The following is a 21,016-nucleotide window of genomic DNA, read 5'->3' on the forward strand; positions in this document are numbered from 1 at the left end:
ACCCTAGAGGACTAAGCTGGAACGCCTTTCTCCCTTTCTATACCCTTCAAACCGGAACACAGCAGCGCTTAACAATGCTGTTATTAGGTAGAAATAGGTGTAGTGGTGGTGCCGCCGGAGTCGAATCATAGAGGGTTCTACCACCTTCAAATACGCTGTTTGGCCGATACGCTCTATATTTTAATATATATGAACTCTTATATGAAAAAAAAATTGGAGTCCACCGGATGATAAGTGGATACTGCCCCCATAGACATTTGTACTCAGATATAATTAGAGTTTTGAAGTCGGATATAGAAGGGTTTCTACCACTGAGAAATAAGTTTGAACGTCCTCGTATAAGTATACCTTTACCACACCATAACACAGCAACGCTTCACATTGCTGTTATTACACACATAGGTATAGAAAATATTTAAATAATATATTTTCGTTTTCATACCCAATATAACTTTTAACCTAGGCAAAGTGATGAATAACTTCCATCTATTTATCAAAGCAAAAAGCTCAGCTATTTGTAACCAAAGATCGTTCTAAGGACCAATTTTTCAAATACTCTCCTAGACCTAGACCTAGGCATAAAAATCTACATTTCACTTGTAGAGGATCACAGACCAAAGAATAAATAGATGTGTATTAACTTTTGCTCATACTAGTTTCTACTTGATTTTCTTTCGTTTGGTACCCACCACCACCAAATAATTCTACAGTAATTTTGTTACATTATTTATGTAGGTTGCTTGGAAATTGTGTTTTTTAATAATTAAATAGTAAAAAAGCACCCATGGATTCTGATAAATTTTGTTTCAAAATTAGTTCAGCCTTTTTGTATATTAACAAACATGAAATAAAACGAAAAATTTTTATAATATAGGAGTAGCAAATAAGTTTGCAGTCCAACTGATGGTAAGTCATTACTGCCGCACAAAGACACGACACGACACGTCGAAAAACTTTCTCTCCCTTACCACACCCTTCAAACCGTAACACAGTAGCGCTTATCGTTGCTGTTATTATATAAAAATAGGTATGGTGGTAGTTCCACCGGAGTCGAACCACAAAGGCTTCTACAACCTTCATAGCTGTAATAAGGCAAAAATAGGTGGTGCCAGCATGGCGATAAAGAACCCTTTCTACGCGTTACTAGCTCTGTGGTCGAAAGATATATTGCGGCGGCACTTACAATTTATATTCCGTCTAATGTCACGTCACCTGCGAGGCACGGAATTGACCCACATACGATATTGCCGGTTTGTTAGGGATATGTTGATCAGTTAATAACTGTCACCACTATTGTATGGACCAATTTAAATCAAATAGTATTTCTGTTTTACATATTGGTATCGTTTATATAAGCAGATATAGAAGCTTCCTGTGAAGCTTGTCATATTATGGTAGACATACATACAGACATACAAATATTCCAGTTGGCATACAAGCTATTAAAAACATGTATAAATCGGAATATAATATACGAGTATTTATTATTAATAATTACATGAACATCCGGTTATCCAGCAAAGTGGGCGACAGTAGCCACTTACCATCAGGTGGACTGCGTGCTCGTCTGCTACTCCAATATATTAAAAAAAACTTAATATGTAAAACTTAAAATCCTTTCAATCCCATGGACATCTGTAATCAAACCCAGATAGGATTAGATATTCCTACCGGATGTCGGCCACAGATGCGCCGCTACCCCTAAGGACTAAGCTGGAACGCCTCGGAAAAGTAATACATACAATTTATTCCGTCTAACGTCATGTCACCTGCGAGGCACGGAATTGACCCACATACAATATTGCCGGTTTGTTAGATATATTTTAATCAGTTAATAACTTTAACCATTATTGTGTGGACTAATTTTCAATGCGGTTTTTGCGTTTAACATCAATATGCTTTCATAATCAAGTAAACTATAAATGGCATACATATTTGTAAGCATGCATTTCTGAGGCTAGTGATCATTGACACTCTTCATAATCAACCCATTATTGTCCCACTGCTGGGCACGCGTCTCCTCTCAGTGTATGTCTTATTCTTTTACATGACGAATTTAACATAATATGAGATGTTATTAAATTCGTTTAAATTCAAAAAGTGTGACATCTAGGGTTCATTTTTAAACAATCGGTTTTTATATTATAAATTATATATATATATATATATATATATATATATATATATATATAATAATAATTTATAATATATATATATATATATTTGTAAAAAAGTGTTTTTTACATCCTAGTAACGCTGTTTGGTACACAGAAGATGGCAGTTGGAAAATAATTAATCCATAATAATAATATTTAAAATAAGCTGGAATTAGTATTACGTTTCCCAATTTACGATATTATACCAGGTGCGTTCCACACGGCACTTGTTATGGTTCGCGCGTCAGCCCTGTCATCTACATGCATAATGTGACGCCATTTGCAATCGAAGCCGTTAAGGCGAAACCTCTATATACTTCAGAAGCACCTCGTAACGTCAGGGTCGGAATGTAAATTCAGTGGAACACCGCAATACATTTTTCAAATCCAGTGTGTAATTTAACTGAGGAAGGTGAATAATTTATTTGTTATTTTTTTTTGGATACCGCAATATGAATTAGAAAACAGTGTTATACTTAAGTCTGTATTATATCTGTCTTTCAGTTATCAAACTCGAATACCCATATTGAATAATTAATAGAATAGAATAGAATATTTAAGTCACATCTCTCTACAAGTGTATTTAAAAAAACATAACTATAACTGTTGAGCGGTTTTATGCAAAGCTGTTTAAAAAAGCTAATCAGTTTATTTATAAACATTTTATTTATTCGTATTAAAAGTTTAAAAGTAGCCTTTAAGCATCATAAACTTTACACACAACAAGATCAACATCATCAAATCGACGTTTCGTTTGCTGATGGTGCTCCATTATGCATGTAGATGGCGCGGCTGTTACGCGCGGACCATACTAACAAGTGCAGTGTGGAATATATATTTTTTAAAATTAAAACGAAAATTAAAACGCATTCAATGGAATGCGTTGGAAACTGCACATAACGAGTTTTTCTTTATATTGCTATTATTTATATTGCGTTATATTAAATTTCTTCTGTGTTGTAGAGCTGTTGTATTCCAGTTTGTAGTGTTCGGTAAGGAAGAAACACTTTCGAGGCGTTCCAACATAGTCTTCAGGAGTAACAACGCATCTGCGGCCAATCTCCGGTAGAATTGTGATCTAATCTGAAGTTGGTTACAGGTTTCTGCATGCATTCACTACTTCTATATTATAAAAAATGTGAATAAAAAACTATAACATATCCACAAAATATATAAAGGAACAAAAATAATAACATAGTGAACTTCAAAACAGCTCAGTTGGCATGACATGCCAAGAATTGGGAATAATTGAATAAACTCGTCGTAGCAGACATGACATAACAGGCACTTGTCAGAACATGCGATGTAATACATAATAGCGATAGATATACAAGTCCTAGAATACTTAGCTTTTTTATAATATAGGAGTAGCAGACGAGTATGCAGTCCACCTGATGGTCAATGGCTACTGCCGCCCATGAACATTTGTAATAAACACCAGATAAGATTAAATTCCTTCCTGAGGTCGGCTACAGATGCTCCGCTACCCCTGAGGACTAAGCTGGAACGCCTCGGAATAGTCTGTCTCTCTTACCACACATCTTACATACTTTTTATAGAGGAGGCAAAAAGGGGTTTAGAAAACGGTCGAAAACTTTTCATTTATCGAAACGAAAAATGAAAATAAAACTTCCAAAAAACAAACAATACGTAGAACTAGTTGCGTCAGTTCCCAATAAAATTCTATGCAAATCCGCAAACCGACTCATGCGGATATGAGCGGTGATACGGATTCGAGTCTCGGCTGAGCGACGCCGAAAACAAAAAAATTGTGTGGTTTTATGTACGCAATCCATGGTTTTATGTATGTAAGAACTATTCATGCAAGGGATTTAAGCTTTATATTTTTATAATGTAGCAGCAAACGTAGCCCACATGCAAACATTATACCACCTGATGGAAAGTGAATAATTTCCAAGTACATCTGTATCAACCTCTGATAAGATTAGTTTCCTATCTGAGGTTGATACACGTGTTATTACCCCTGAGCGCTAAGTTAAAGTACCTTAGATAAGTAGGTATATCTTCGTTTCCTTTAAACCAGAGCATAGCACCGCTTAACACTGCCATTATTAGGTGGAAATAGGTATGGAGGTGGAGCCTTTGGAGTTGAACCACAAAGGATTAAGCCTCCTTTAAATTAATCTATTAGAAAATGGAAACACTAAACATAACAAACGTGAAAATTTGGTGGTACGGAACCCTCCATAAGCACGTTCGACTCTTATTTGGCCATTTTTATATCCCGCTGCCCCGCAGTCCCACACCTGGGACTTTTGAAGGTGGTAGAACCCTTTGTGGTTCGACTCCGGCGGCACCACCGCCACACCTATTTCTACCTAATAACTGCAGTGTTAGGTGCTGCTGTGTTCCGGTTTGAAGGGTGTGGTAAGGGAGAAAGACTTTTCTGAGGCATTCCAGCTTAGTCCTCAGGGGTAGCGGCGCATCTGTGGCCGACCTCAGGTAGGAACATCTAATCCTATCTGGGGTTTATTACAGATGTCCATGGGCGGCAGTAGCCACTTACCATCAGGTGGACTGCATGCTCGTCTGCTACTCTTATATTATAATAAAAAAAATTAAAAAAAAAAACTTTGAAGCGTAAAACTAAGTGTGTGAAGCGCCTTAGTCACCAAGGTCTTCAGGTAGGAATCTAATGTTATCTGGGTAATCACAGATATCTAGCATCGTGGCGGTAGCCTCTCACTAACAGGTGGACTTCATGCACGTCTGCCACTCCTATATTAAGAAAAAACTACTTAATTAGAAGTTGCAAGACTTGAAACTTTTTTCGTGATTTTATAGGTAATATGATGATATAATACGGCCAAATAAAATAAAACCTAACCAATAATGGGTTTGTTGCAAAAAAGTTAACACAATATAGATTCAGGTTTATCGTGACCTACAAGGCGTAAAGGTCTCGTTAACCCAGTAAAATGCTGCAATGCGTTACGTCCAAATAAACATAATATATAATATAGAACAGATACAATTTACATATTAATTTATTCATTTTAGAACACAAAGCGAGTATTTTAAAGAAGTAAGAAACTAGTGCAGTGCAACTGTAAGTGGTCATTGCCGAGTCAATGTCCGTTATTAATAATCAATCTATCAAATCAAAATCAAATCAAATCAATTTTTTTTATTCAAAATAGGTTCTTTACAGATCACTTTTTGAATGTCAAAGCAACTACCACCACTTCACAAGGTGTCTCGTTATGGAGAAGAAGTTCGTTCGTTATCGATCAGAAATTGTCAAATTTTCATTTTTGTTAGGCAAAGAATGACAAGTAGAGACTAAATTTATTTTATAACAATAATTAGGGCTGAAATTTCACATTTAAAAGATAGCATAGTTAGTTATTTTTATTTTTTTACCACGCTTTTATTAGCTTCGCCTATATGTATGTATGAGTCTGGGTATGTAACGGAATTTTTGAACTCGACTTTTACCCACTTTGAACGGTTAGATTAATTCAAAAATTTGATGAATTATCAAGGATGATCATATAAAATTTTAATAGTTTTGTCCCAGGATCATCACAATTATAAATTTGCCTTGTACGATTTTAGCGTGTTTTTCTATTAATTTTTAAACTATAATATTATATTAAACAGTTTTCATTGCTGCGGTCTTGTTCGCTACTGTACAAAAGCATACATATCATTATGTATTAAATTTACCTGCACGGAATTTTAGACGCAAAGATAATTTTACTAGCACAATAATTTCGTTTCATGCCACACTACCTCATTTGGTTAAACATAAAGGATGCGTTGCTTTGACGCGGTAACAAGGTGTTTAAATTTCATGAGAAGCCGACATAAATGGAACGCATTCTTAAATATAGGACACTGGGAATGTTAATGATGGTTAATGACCTTATTTTTACAGCGGAGAGTAATGGTTTTCGAGTGTATGTTTGTTTGTGTGTGTGTGTGTATGTGTTTGTTTGTGTATATGTGTGTATGATGTACGTATGCATTAATGTATGTCACATTTTTGGGCATGCCTTTCATCCCCAACGACTTGACGGATTTCAACATATGAAATGTCATTGGATTCATATATGTTGAAGATATTATTTTTTTATTTTCATTTTTATGAAACGACAGCCTATATGTCATGAAAATTGTATAATATAATGTACTTATGGGTTTAGTTGATTTAAAGCTTATTTTTCTTTCAGAGCATTGAAATAAAATCTCGTCTTAAAAATATATTATTTACTATTATTTTTATAAAACAGTGCTGGCTGCTGAAGTTTTGTTCGCTACTCTACAAAAATATATGTACATAATATGATAATACTTACCTGCATGGAATTTTAGACGCAAGGATAATTCTACTAACGCAATAATTTCGTTTCATGCTACACTACCTCATTTGGTTAAACATAAAGGATACGTTGCTTTGACGCGGTAACAAGGTGTTTAAATTTCATGAGAAGCATTCTTAAGTATAGGACACTGGAAATGTTAATGATGGTTAACCTTATTTTTACTGCGGAGAGTAATGTTTTTCAAGTGTAGGTTTGTGTGTGTGTGTATGAGTGTTTGTATGTTTGTTTATGTTTATGTTTATGTATGTATGATGTACGTACGTATGCATGTATGTATGTTTGTATGTCACTATCTTGGCATGCCTTGCAGCCTGGAGGGGTTGACGGATTTCAACATAATCTATGAAAAGTCGTTGGATTCATATAATTATGTTGGAGATATATTATTATATTTTATGCAGTTGAATTTCTATGCAGCGACAGACTTTATATCACGAACATCGTGTAATGTAATGTATTTATGGGTTTAGTTTCATTTAAAGTATTTTCTTATTTTCTGAGCATTTAACTAAAAGCTTGTCTTAAAAACATATTTTTCATTAAAACAGTGTTGAGGTATTGTTGGCTAGTCTACAAAGACATATGTACATAATATGATAATACTTACCTGCATGGAATTTTAGACGCAAAGATAATTTTACTAGCACAATAATTTCGTTTCATGCTACACTACCTCATTTGGTTAAACATAAAGGATGCGTTGCTTTGACGCGGTAACAAGGTGTTTAAATGTCATGAGAAGCTGACATAAATGGGACGCATTCTTAAATATAGGACACTGGGAACATAGCTTGATATGTTAATGATGGATAACCTTATTTTTAATATGTAATGTTTTTGAACGTATGTATTTGTTTGTGTGTGTGTGTGTGTGTGTGTGTGTGTGTGTGTGTGTGTGCATGCATGCTTGTGTACGTGCGTACGTGCGAGTGTGTGTGAACTCGAACCCGAACTCGAACTCGAACCCGACCTATTTCACTATATAAATAAGTGTTGCGAATGTTACACCTTAGTCCTCAGAGCTTCCAACGCATGCATGGAAAGACTCTGGAAGAACTTAAATTACTTAAATGTTATTTAAGATTGTCTACGACTGGTGATCAAGGCGGCAGTGACTACTTTTCATAAGGTAGACTGCATCTTCATTCAATACTTGTTCATAAGGATATCATACAAACCTAATCTTTTCGTTTATAACGAATTTATGATTAACTTTTTAAATACTTATTCAAGTACTTGAATAAGTATTTCAGAAGGAGTTCATTGAATGAAGTGAACGAATCGAATTTCATTCCATTCACCACTTCATTCACTCAATGGAACGCGAAGAGCACACGTTCTCAAAGTGTTGGAGATGCAAGAAGTAAATACGAGATATTTGTCGTGTAAACACGCTTTGAACTATATTTCTCGTCAACTGTCTCGGGAGGGTGACCATGTGTTTCGGGTTATGGGGACAGTCCCAATTCATATTTTGTAAACCTATTTTCAAAATACATTATGAAAAATGAATACAATGGTTCACACATGGATGAAGTTCCATCCACAACAACTGGATTCGTGGCGATCCCCTACGGTATGCACAGATGTTCTTGCTGCAAACGTTTAAGATGTAGAATGAACTTCCTCCTAAGTTATTTTCGGAGCGCTATGACATGAAACTCTCCAAGAAGTGTATAAGAACTTTTCTCTTAAGCTGGCAATGCGTTGCGAGTTTCCTGGTGTTACAAATATCAATAGGCGACTATAATTACTGTGTTCTGATTTGATGGTGTGGTACGGGAGCCATACTTTTCCGAGGTGTTCTAACTTAGGCCCTGAGCATGCAGTCCATCTGATGGCTAGTCGTCACTGCCACCCATAGACATTAGCAACCAACACCGTACAGAACGGTCTTCCTATCTGAAGCTGGTCACAAATGCGTTGCGAACTATATATATATTTTTTTTTATAATATAAGAGTAGCAGACGAGCATGCAGTCCACGTGATGGTAAGTGGCTACTGCCGCCCATGGACATCTGTAGCCAACCCCAGACAGGATTACATATTCCTACCTGAGGTCGGCCACAGATGCGCCGCTACCCCTGAGGACTAAGCTGGAATGCCTCAGAAAAGTCTTTCTCCCTTACCACACTCTTCAAACCGGAACACAGCAGCACCTAACACTGCAGTTATTAGGTAGAAATAGGTGTGGCGGTGGTGCCGCCGGAGTTCGAATAATGGTCGCCTCATATATAATTTTGACGACCCGCGTGGCGGCGCGGTCACCATACCGGTCTGACGCGCAAAGGGTCCCGTGTTCGATCCCCGGCCAGACATATATCTAAATGATGAAGGTCTGGGTGTTTGTGTATTTGTCTATGTGTGTGTCAATAGCACCCACGACACAATTCTAGTGTGGGGCTGTGAGTGTAGAAAGTGTTAATCCGACATCCGACACATTTCACCGAAACGTAAGAGCTGCTTCTTTATAAATAAGTGAGCAAGCTTAACACCTGAGAAACTTGAGCATAAGCCTCTTAATTTATTTCAGAAAGAGCGTTTCATTGAATGAGCATGACTTCTTACCATTCATTCGAGTGAAGTGGACACATGGTCACAAAAGGTTGGAGATGCAAAAATTGAATACGATATTTGTCGAGTGAATACTCTTTGAACCATATTTCAATCAACTGTCGTCGGAGGGTGGATACGTGATTTTCTTAAAGGGGATAGTCTCCATCGTTATAAGCGTTTTACTCGTATAACTGCAATTTGCAAGGGCCCCCACAGGCAAGATAAATTTGATTTTTACCCGACTGCTTCAGAACGAGAATAATGTTTTATTTGAGTATATGTATGTATGTATTTTTTTTATTAGTAGCAGACGAGCATGCAGTCCACCTGATGGTAAGAGGCTACTGCCGCATGGACATCTGTAATTAACCCCAGATAGGATAAGATATTCCTACCTGAGGTCGGCCACAGATGCGCCGCTACCCCTGAGGACTAATCACTAAGCTGGAACGGCTCGGAAAAGTATGTCTCCCTTACCACGCCCTTCAAAACGGAACACAGCAGCGCCTAACACTGCTGTTATTAGGCAGAAATAGGTGTGGCGGTGGTGCCACAGGGTTCTGCCACCTTCAATGTGCATGTGTGTATGTCTTGTCCGTGGGCATGTCCTTGGCAGTTCAAACGTCTTAACGGATTTTAACATATGAAGTTCCTTCAGATTCTCCTAAGTTGTGTGAGTGACATAGATTTGTTACCTCTCTTTTAAGTTAATTATTTCTGTATAGTTTATGATCATATGACAAAATTCTTTAGCCCCGTTGGAAGCCTTTAGGCAATCTGGTTCCCAGTGGCATATATATTGTTCGCAGCACAACAATACTACACAGCATTGCGTAATAGCGCCCCTGTCGAAAAAAATGCCATATCGCATTCACGTAGGCCGTTAAATCTTTTGTCCTGTAGCAATCACCATGAAAAATCCATTAGTTTTACGTTCACATACGTGTAACGAATCAAGTGGGTATTGTTACGGTAGGTACAATGGGAGTATCAAAAGCATAGTGTATCATATGTGAAGTGCATATGCATGTTGTGGTCAAGCCTTTATTGTTCTATTAGTGAGCATAGATTTCCTGTCTGCGTGGAAGGATTTAGGCCGTATACTACCGCACTAATAATGAATTAGTGAACATCACACGCAAAGGCGTTCTCAAAGGAGAAGTCTAAAAAGAAAGTGAGTCGATTTAAAATTTAAATTTACAATATGATGGCCCTTACAAAGTTCAAAATAAATTTAAAAAATACAAATTCTTCGTCTATGACATATACGTATCTCATGAGGAAGATATAATTAAAAATATATGAATAAATACTAGGGAAAAGTATATAGAACTTTTTACAAAATTATATAAATATATTTACCATTAAATCGCCATGTTTAGCAGCAACTACCTGAAAATAAATAAACATAACTCAATACAAATTATAATGAAATTTTACTAATTCCACATTTTTTTTTTTTTTTTAAATAAATAAAAATTTATTCAAGAAATGCTTATAACTAGGTATTACAAAACATCGTTAATACTAAACATTTCTTTGTATATTTTCTATTTATGCAGTGATTGGTGCCATCCTAGTAAGCATTTAAAAATGCCTGTAGCAGGAGGCTCCAAATTAAAATAAAAGTTAATTAACCAAACGTAACAGACACTTGGTTAATTAACGTTTTCTTGTTACACAATTGTTATCATTATACTTTAAATTTTTTTTTGAAAAGTATTGACTGAAGTTTGGCATATATTTTAAAACAACTTATTACTAATTAGCAGTAAGACATGGATGACGCTATTCTTATATTGTATTGACATATAGATAAATGTCTACGGCAATAATTCCCGTTATCAATAAATAACTAATCTATACAATGTTTTGCCTACCAAAGGAATTTGAAAATTTACCAGGCAAATTTCGATTTTCGGTCAATCAATTATCAATTGTCGTCAATCCCGTTAAGTGTCAAGTAGATTTCCCTTAAAATAAAAGAAATCGTCCCAAAGGTCAGTAATTGCTAAAACGATCCCAAATTATTCATGAATACCCCGACCTTTAGAACCTGAACTCTATGAAAATACCCCAAAAGTAATTTGAACCTTTTTCCTACGAAAATACTCCAATTCAAACATTTTTGGACCTAAAAAGCTTCCTTTATATTAACATTTCAGATAATAGAAAGATCTAGTATTTTTAGATGAAAAACTTTATTAAATAATTTTAAAATTGTAATTTTTTTGTGGGTGAGGGAGTAGTGACTATACCGGTCTGACGTGTGGAAGGTTCCTGGTTCCATTACCGGATAGACAAATATCTAAATGATGAATTTAGATTTCTGTTCCACGTCTGGGTGTTATGTCGCTGTAGTCCCGGGAATATAAAAGGGCTACGGTATCCCCTGCCTGTCGTAAGAGGCGACTAAAAGGGGGCTTCCGGGGTTGCAGGCGGCAAGAGTGGGAGCTCGAACCGTCCAGCAAGCGACCCCGGGAAGGACGGCGGTATAACACTACATGGTGTGAGTGGAGCGAAAACTGCTGCCCGATTGGGGCATCGCGCTTTGAGGACTCCGGTTGTGTTCCGTCGGACATCCCGGAGTTCTCCAACAAGCGTTGAGGACGGCCATCGGGGAGGGAGGGGGGGTGTTTAGTGGGGTAAAATACTCACATAATCCGACGTCACTCCCACGTCGTCGGGTACCTTTTGAAGGTTGCCCCCTCGTAAACAAAAAAAAGGTCTGGGTGTTCGCTATGTGTGTGTCCATGGCACCTTCTATACAGGGAATCCTATTGTGGGACTAGGAGGACTATGTGTGTAGGAGGCATCTTTTTAAATAGTATATTTTATGAGATTTAGTAGCAAACGAGCATAGTGGACGTATGGTGGTAAAAAGGCAATAGTACTCAGATTCAACTCAAAACGGAATTGGAGTATACTGTACCCTTACCATGAGTTTTCAAAACATCCCACAATTTTACGTTACGTTTACTCAATCCATTATGCTGTTCCGTTTGCTTAGTAGACTGAGTAAACGTAACAATAACTAAGTGCTCAAGTCTTTTGTCTACCTCACATGTTCGCAAAAAAGAGAGACAAAACATAAAGCGCCATTTTGTCAATTTAGACATTTAATGTTACGTTACTGACACTATAGTTCCGATACAATCCGCTAGGGGCGCTTATTGGAAATTGTAGGGGCAAATACGTAAACAAATACCAAAACAGTCATATTTGTCAAAACGTAAAAACTCATGGTAAGGGTACTGGACACAGTTGTGTTACTAATCTTGTGGACTGAGTTGAAACCACGTGTATCCAATACCAAAACCAAAACCTTCAAACCAAAACACATTATTGATTTAAGGTATAATTGTGGAGCCACCACAAATGAAAAATAAATTTTTCATCATCATCATCGTATACATTGGCAAAATGGATGTAATTTAAGTTAAAGTCAATCACAAATGTATTACTATACTTAGTACTATGTTGGAATGCCTCAGATAAGCCTCACCTTCTTTTAAACCAAAATTCCTAAGACCTTAAATAAAACAAACCCCTAAGATTTACCAGTCTTCCACAACACAGCCGTATTTTATTACCATAAAGCAAACATAACTACGGACCCAACAGCAAAAATGGCAGTAAAAATTCAAAATATATCCCCATATATCCATGCTTTACATTCTTGTTCGCAAGAAATACGCTTTTAAGAAAGCGCCATCCAAAAAACCCAAGAATTGAGAGGCGGGTCGTTGAATGACACGTAAAGTTTACACTCTGAACTGTAAAGTAAAAATGGCGGTCGTTTCGACACGATCATGAAACGTGCAGACGCGTCGAAACATGTTGACTTCACTCTAAAGGGCTTCTTCGTTGGTACGACACCGGCACGGCATCGGCAACGACATCAGTGGAATCGTGAAATTTTAGAGCACGGTGTCTGACTGGCTAGACTCGACACCAGCTGTCGTTGGCGGCAACGGCATGTAGATGTCGTGTCGGCATCTTTATATGTGTTGTGTATAGTCCGCGTAAAACTGCTAGTCCGCGCTGAATATAGAAATGAATCGCGTTGCCATAGCAAATTGTATGACTACATCTGCTCGCAACAAGTTCAGAGCGGACTAGCAATTTGGCGGGAACTATACATACATGAGAATACTAGTTACCATAACACAGAACACTTTATCCTTCACTTGTTGTGTCGATCTAAGTGTAAGTGTAAATTACTGCCATTGTCGTGCTGTCGATGGCATATTATGTCGTCCAAATGAAAGAGAGCCTTATGAAAGAAGCGTAGACTTTGTGTATCAGGAGTGTAAATGTCCTTTTGGAATTGAACGGATAAAGCGATAAAACGATAAAGAAAAAGCTAGAAAATCTTATGAAAATAATAAAGTTGCTGCTAAGCTTTAGTCGCACTAAAGCTGTACTAAAATAAAAAGGATAGAATCGTAATTCATCATTCAGATATCTGTCTGACCCGGAATCGAACCTGGAACCCACTCCATGTCAAACTATAGTGACCACTCTACCACCCGGTTCGTCGTGTGTATGTATCATCTCGTTACATCAACACGACATAGAATAATAAAACTACAAACGCAACCTCATTCGTAAAAGTACCTTTATATTCTGTACATAAACGTGTTTATGTAGGCAGTAACTAATCGGAAATTCAACGCTGCGCTCTGTTTCTTCCCTGATCTATGGTTCTCGCGTTACGGCCTACGTACCATAAAACATTCATTGGATCACTACGAGGGCTGCATTAAGATCTGCTACGTATTGTTTATAGCATCTGGTGTAGCTTTTTATATGGTACACGCAAACGATGCAGCTCGACTAATGTTGAAAGGTTATTTGCGCATAGACACATATGTACCTGACCTCAAATAAATCTTCATGTTGATGGGTCGTAAATACGTTGCTGCGTAAATACTAAGTTCGAACGCCTAATATTATACACTAATATTCATACCACTTTCAAGTTTTCACCACTTTCACCCAAGTAGTGATTGTTTTTCTATAAAATACTAGCTGACCCGGCAAACGTTGTTGTGCCATATAAATAAAAAAATGTTAAGGGTGAGCAACCCTTATCACTCTGGGGTTTGAAAAATAGATAGTAGCCGATTCTCAGACCTACTGAATATGCATATAGAATTCGGTGAAAATCGGTAAAGCCGTTTCGGAGGAGTACGGTAACTAACACTGTGACACGAGAATTTTATATATACTCGTAAGATAAGAGTAGCAAACAATTCCATCTGATGGTAAGTGGCTACCGCCGCCTCTGGACATCTGTAATCAACCCTAGATGAGATACCTATCTGAGGCGCTGATGACTAATCGGATTTGAGCCGACATCTCTGCTGAAAATTTCCTATCTTTGAAGAATAAGGGACTGCCTCGCTGCCCACCAACAGTAGACTTAGTATATGTCTTTCTTTTCGTGTCATGGATACCAGAGATGTGACAGCGGCACCATTCCATACCTATTCAAATCTTCCAAGTTTAATGTAAAGCTACTGAGTTATGGTTTGAAAAATCTGCTGACACAAAGAGAAGTAAGAATTAACGGAGTGTTTTCTTCCGCCTGCGAACGCAGACGTGAATAAGTTTTTGGTTTTGAAAAACGCGCAGGCGTAAAATACAAAAATGTAAATACTGAAACAAACAGAAAGGAGATCATTAAAGATGATGGCCAAACAACTTTGCGTAAGATAATAAGAGGGAATTTCATACGGCCGTGGTTCATAGCTGTAATGTTGCTACAATTATTCAAAAGCAACGCTTCGGTACAAGTTAGTACAAATATTTAACTGTTAAAAGAATCTGTGCCAAAGCGTAGCGCATGACGGCTGATCGGATTTGTGACGACAGCTCTGGGAATCCTATCTCTGAAGGCTTTATCGAGTCTCTCTACATTTTTTGCACGGATTTAGACCTTAGCCTGTCATAAGGAGAGCCGGTCAGTTTTTAGGATGGAGCGGATAAAACTCGTATTTTTGTAAATTTTACAAACTGGACTTGACTTAAAATTCACAAAAGATTTCTATTCCATTGGTGACTATTCGACTATACCTCTACCAATTTCTTCATAATAACAGCAGTGAAGCAGTTCTGAGTTTTGGTGAAAGGGAGTGGACGCCTGACGACTCGCGTGGCGGAGCGGTCACCATACCGGTCTGACGCGCAGAGGGTCCCGGAGTCGATCCCCGGCCAGACAGATTTCTAAATGATGAATTTAGGTTATGTTTCTGTGTCTGGGTGTTTGTGTATTTGTTCCATAGCACCCACGATACAAGGAATCCTAGTGTGGGGCTGAGAGTGTAGAAAGCGTTTTTTTTCTGGTGGACTACAAGTTTACCACTTGTAACTTATAAAATCTACGCCATATTTGAAGAGCATGATTGCTTCCCAGTACCCATGGGAAAAGTTGCTCATAGTCATGAGCAACTTTTCCCAGCAGTGGGATAATGTATGTTAAACATCAAAAGAATCCAGAGGCGAGATACGAATGGAAAATTAAAAACGCCGCGGGTATCGCGATTCGCAAATTGCAGGATAAAGCCGGGAGAGCGTTCCTACAGGGACCGCCGAACTGTTGAACACTATGGGTGGTGGAACACATTGTGCTAAAACCGCTTTTTGTAAGTAATACAAGTGTATTATATTGAAAATGCGTGCTACATAAAATGTTTTTTTTATTAATAGTGAGTAATAAAATATTAGTATTTTAATATTGCGTATGAGATAGAATATAGAGATCGATTAAGAAAGATTCGACTGTGGTTATTGTACCTCTGTCCCACGGAACTTTTCTCCAATTGAGGAAGGTTTAGGTCACAATCCACTACGAGGGTCAAGTGCTGGTTGACCAAAGATATTCAACTATAGCACGGTAGTTATAGACCAGACGCGGATAGAAAAAGGATAAGTGTCATCCGTGAGGTACCATTACTTTGTTACCAATTGGTAATATTTTTTCTGATATACCTATATGTCAAACAGCAATCAGTTTCAGTTTCAATTTGAAGCGGGATGAATGTTTATGTATAAAAAACCTGTTATATCCGCTCGATAGTTTTTGTTTCCTGTTTGGCTCAATAGCCTTTATTAAATTAGTGCAGTCTATCGCTCATAAAAAAATTAAGAAAAACGTGGAGGTTTTCCCAAGATTTATTTAACGCATATTTACTGGTAACATTTAGATTTCAGTCCATACATTACAAAGGAGGTATGGGGCGGAACGTCCCTCGGGATTACGGCTCGGCCCTTTGCCTTTCCGGGTGAATAAACCTCTTTCGGTTTATATTTTAAATATTCAGGTGTACGTAAGAAATATTCTTGGTAACGGTTAAATTACCCGACGCTAAAATATTTAATTGTTGAGGACATTTCATGTTTAATTTACGTGTTATGCTTTAAAGTACCTTTAAGCCCTTTGTGCTCCTTACGGCACCATCGGTATATTTCTATCTAAATTTGTGTCAAGCGGTGTTGTATTTTGGTTACAAAGAAGATATGCTTTTTTGTAACGCAGAGATGAAACAAGCATGCCGTCCAATTGATGGTAAGTAGCCGCTGCCGCCCATAGACATCTGTAATCAACTCGAAATAAGATAGAGCCATGCCTGAAGCACATCTCCCTTATCACATTCAAACCAAAACACAGCAGCACTTGAAACTGCTGTTATAAGGCAGACATGATAAACATGGGGTGGTGCTCTAATAACGGCTAACTTACCTATGAGGCGACCACCTTAGTGGCACCACAGATGTGGCAACGCTGCCCTTGTAACTACAACTACAACCGGGACCGAAATAGGGCTACGGTATCCCCTGCCTGTCGTAAGAGGCGAATAAAAGGGGGCTTCCGGGGTTGCGGGCGGCAAGAGTGGGAGCTCGAACCGCCCGGCCAGCGGCCCCGGGAAGGACGGCGGTATGTTTGGTCGCATACCGTCGCACGCACCAGACCGTGTGGTAAGCGCCAAGCTCACTTGGGCGGAGCCCGACGGGGCAACGCGCTAAGAGGACTCCGGTTGCGTTCCTTTAGAGATCCCGGAGCCCTCTACGCAGCGCCGAGGACGGCCACCGGGGTGTTTTAGTAGAACACTTGAGTAGAATCTCTGTTCTACCTGTAGTTGTATAGTTGTAGGCGGCAGCGGCCATTTACAATCACAGTATATACTCGTACCTAACCTACCTATAAAAATACAAAACATCGAGAATTACGTTAATAAAAAAGGATACCTAATTAAAAATGAAGGTTTAACCTACTTATTAAAAAAAGGCGAGAGTTACCTACTCGTACGTTAAACAAAGAGGTAAAACGACAAATTAAAAATTAAGGTTCCTAATACTATAGACACATTTTGGCTCAAATACTTGTACCAATGTTTGTCAGTCAAACATTGGGTGGGAAGGAATTGAATCGTACCCATGTCAATATTGTCAGTGTCGTGTCAATATTACCAGTGTTGATAACGATTGAAAGGTTATTACTGAATGGTTAGCTATCAGTTGTTTGTTATTTTTCTTGTACTTTGTAGGCATGGAGCAACATAGTTTTTCTTGTGCCGTGTTACCAGGGTTCCGTAATGGTAATAACAAGACCCTATTACATACAAAGCTTCCCATATCCGTCTGTCACAGGGCTTTATCTCTTAAAGCGTAATCTATAAACACTTTAAATTTTCACAATTTATTTTGATGAAATTTAATTGTACTTCTATAGCATAATACTGTGCATAAAAATAGAAAATTTGGTTTTACGGAACCATCTTGACCTTACTAACATTATAAATCCGAAAGTAACTCTGTCTGTCTGTCTGTCTGGTTGTCTCTTGTTCACGCCCAAACCACTGAACCGATTTTAAACAAACAAACGAAATTTTGTACAAAGATAGTCTGAGACACGAGAAAGGACATAGGATAAATTTCATCCCGGTAATCCCACGGGAACTAGGGATGGCGATCTAAGATCGATTAATCGGAGAATCGATCTTTTGGACCCAAAACATCGATTATTTTAATCGATATTAGTAAGGATTAAATCGTAAACTATGCATTTGATCAAGTGATAATCTTTAGCAAAGTTGAAGGTACGAATTTTCAATTTTATGTATGTTAGTATGTTATATTATTTTCTTTTAAACGCGGGCGAAGCCGCGGGCAAAAACTAGTTTCATATAATAAAAGCAAAAGGTAGCCATAAAATAATGGATCAAAAATTCTAAGAAAAGTCTCTTATAAAACAACCTTATACATAACAATAGACAATTCATAAAAATAACAAAAAACAGTCATATAATGTAACCATCAAAATATTTTTCAAGTACAAAAAAACAAAGTTATAACTAGATAGGCCTGAATTTCAGTCGTTTGTTAGTGTAAATGTCCCCGGGAATATAGGTCGTTGCAAACTTAGGTAGGTGTGAGGTTAAAAATATTTACGAGTTTTCAGTGGAGCGTCGTTAGAGACTTTTTGTGAAAATAACGTAGCTTCCATAATAGAAGAGTATTTTTTTTAATATAGGAGTAGCAGACGAGCATGCAGTCCACGTGATGGTAAGTGGCTACTGCCGCCCATGGACATCTGTAACGAACCCCAGATAGGATTAGATATTCCTACCTGAGGTCGGCCACAGATGCGCCGCTACCCCTGAGGACTAAGCTGGAACGCCTCGGAAAAGTATATCTCCCGTACCTCACCCTACAAACCAAAACACAGCAGCGCTTAGCACTTCTGTTATCAGACAGACATAGGTGTAGCGGTGATGCCGCCGGAGTCGCATCACAGAAGGTTATAACACCTTGAAAAATATAATGAAATCAGATTTATAATAAAGTATAATTAGGTACCCGAGCATTAGGTACAATGTTATCATTAGGTATATATCATGGTACCCACAACACAAGGAATCCTATGAAAAGATAGCGTGTTTTCCATGGTACATTTAATTTTAATATTAATAACTAACAAACAAGATGTATGCATTAATACAAGCCATCTATTCTCATAACATAAAAGACAATGAAAGACAAGTATCATAACGCAATATGTGGTAAAACAAAAGTATCGGGCCGTACCCCGCGGGTGATGTGGCGGTGTCTTCGAGTTTCATATCGCGAGGAATAAAGTTGTGTTGAATTACATCAGGTGACACACACTGCTTGCCAGAACGAAGAAGATATTTGTCATTAAGAATACACTTTATATTTAATCGAAATACATTATGATAAATTTCGTTGAATATACTAACTCATTAGCTAACTGAACTTATGCTAAATAATGTCTTACTCATCCTCAACCAATTACTGACCCACAGCTGAGCACGGGTCTCCTCTCAGAACGAGAATGAGTAAGGCATAGTCTACCGCGCTGGCCCAATTTGTATAAATAGAATTCACATACATTTGAGAAGTATTTTTAAGATCGCAGATATGCAGGAAACCTCACGATGTTTTTCTTCACTGTTAAAGCAAGTGATTATTGATTTGTAATAAATGTCTTCTTAATATAACTGATGTTTAGTAACAAGTGTACATTAAAATAGAGAAAACATCATCATAATACCATTTATAGGTTCCATTTTATCGAGTAGTCAGCCGGCTTCAGTGAAACGATAATTGACAGTTAAATAATTGATTATGTTTTGACGGTTGTGTCCTAATTTAATTGTTCAATACTTAGATAATAAAAACACACAACAAATATCATAACGCGATATGTGGTAAAACAAAAGTATCGGGCCGTACCCCGCGGGTGACGTGGCGGTGTCTTCGAGTTTTATATCGAGAAGAATAAAGTTATGTCGAATTACATCAGGCGACACACGGGTTACAAGAATGGAAAAAATAATTATTGTAGTGATATACACTTATATAGTAAATACAAAATCTTAAATTTGAGAAATAGTGTTATGTAATTCCACTTCCTTGCAATATACTAACTTATTCACTAACTCAAATTATATCAATAATTATCAATTTATGAGAATGTATCATTCACCTCTCAGAATGAGAAGGATTGGGCCATAGTCCACCGCGCGGGTCAATTGCGTGTCAATAGAGTTCACATACCTTAGATAACTTTTTTTAAGATCTCTCAGGTATGCAGAGCTCACTCCTCACGATGTTCCCCTTCGCCGTTAAATCAAGTGTCGATTAATTTGTAATAACTGTAATATAAGTGTAATTAAGAAGTTGACTAACAAGCTCACTGTAAAATAGAGTAAACAACTTAATAACATTTAGGTTCCATTATATCGAGTAATCAGCGGGCTTCAGTAAAATACTAATTGACAGTTAAATAATTGATTATGTTTTGACGGTTGTGTCCTAATTTAATGGTTCAATACTTAGATAATAAAAACACACAACAAGTATCATAACGCGATATGTGGTAAAAGAAAAGTATCGGGCCGTACCCCGCGGGTGATGTGGAGGTGTCTTCGAGTTTCATATCGCGAGGAATAAAGTTGTGTCAAATTAATCAGACGAAACAAGGCTTGACAGAATGGAGAACATATTTGTCTTGGTAGAACGGAGAACATTATTATCAGAGAAGTATTCACTTCGTGCCTGCAATGAGAAGGATTAGGTTAGGTTAGGTTAGGTTAGTGCCTATCGATAGACTTCACAAACCTTTGAGATCTTTTTAAGATCTCTCATTTGTGCAGGTAACTTCATGATGATTTCCTTCGCCGTGTAAGCAAGTGAAAATTAATTTCTAATAAATGGCTTTAATATTAATGTAAATTTCAAGTTTAATCTCTACAAAATATAGAAAACAACTTATAATCCTAAAATTTAGATTCCATTATATCGAGTACTCAGCGGGCTTCAGTTAAACACTAATTGACAGTTAAATAATAGATTATGTTTTGACGGTTGAGTACTAAATTAATTGACTCAATATTTATATAATAAAACACAGTATGAAAGACACG

General features: G+C 37.5%; 1 protein-coding gene across 2 annotated transcripts in view; it reads right to left on the reverse strand.

Moving 5' to 3' along the window:
• The window catches only part of LOC140754493 (uncharacterized), a 360,255-nt gene that overhangs the window by 229,162 nt on the left and 110,077 nt on the right, over positions 1-21,016 (reverse strand). The window contains exon 3 of one of the 2 annotated variants that reach the window (XM_073089515.1): positions 10,425-10,454. The gene's annotated coding sequence lies outside the window, so the exon portion shown is untranslated. The remainder of the gene's footprint in view (positions 1-10,424; positions 10,455-21,016) is intronic. The other variant, XM_073089516.1, reaches the window with a different exon arrangement.

Source organism: Epargyreus clarus, unplaced genomic scaffold, assembly GCF_041222505.1.
Source record: "Epargyreus clarus isolate Ecla_fem2 unplaced genomic scaffold, WU_Ecla_fem_2.2 ptg000029l, whole genome shotgun sequence".
NCBI classification, from domain to species: domain Eukaryota; kingdom Metazoa; phylum Arthropoda; class Insecta; order Lepidoptera; family Hesperiidae; genus Epargyreus; species Epargyreus clarus.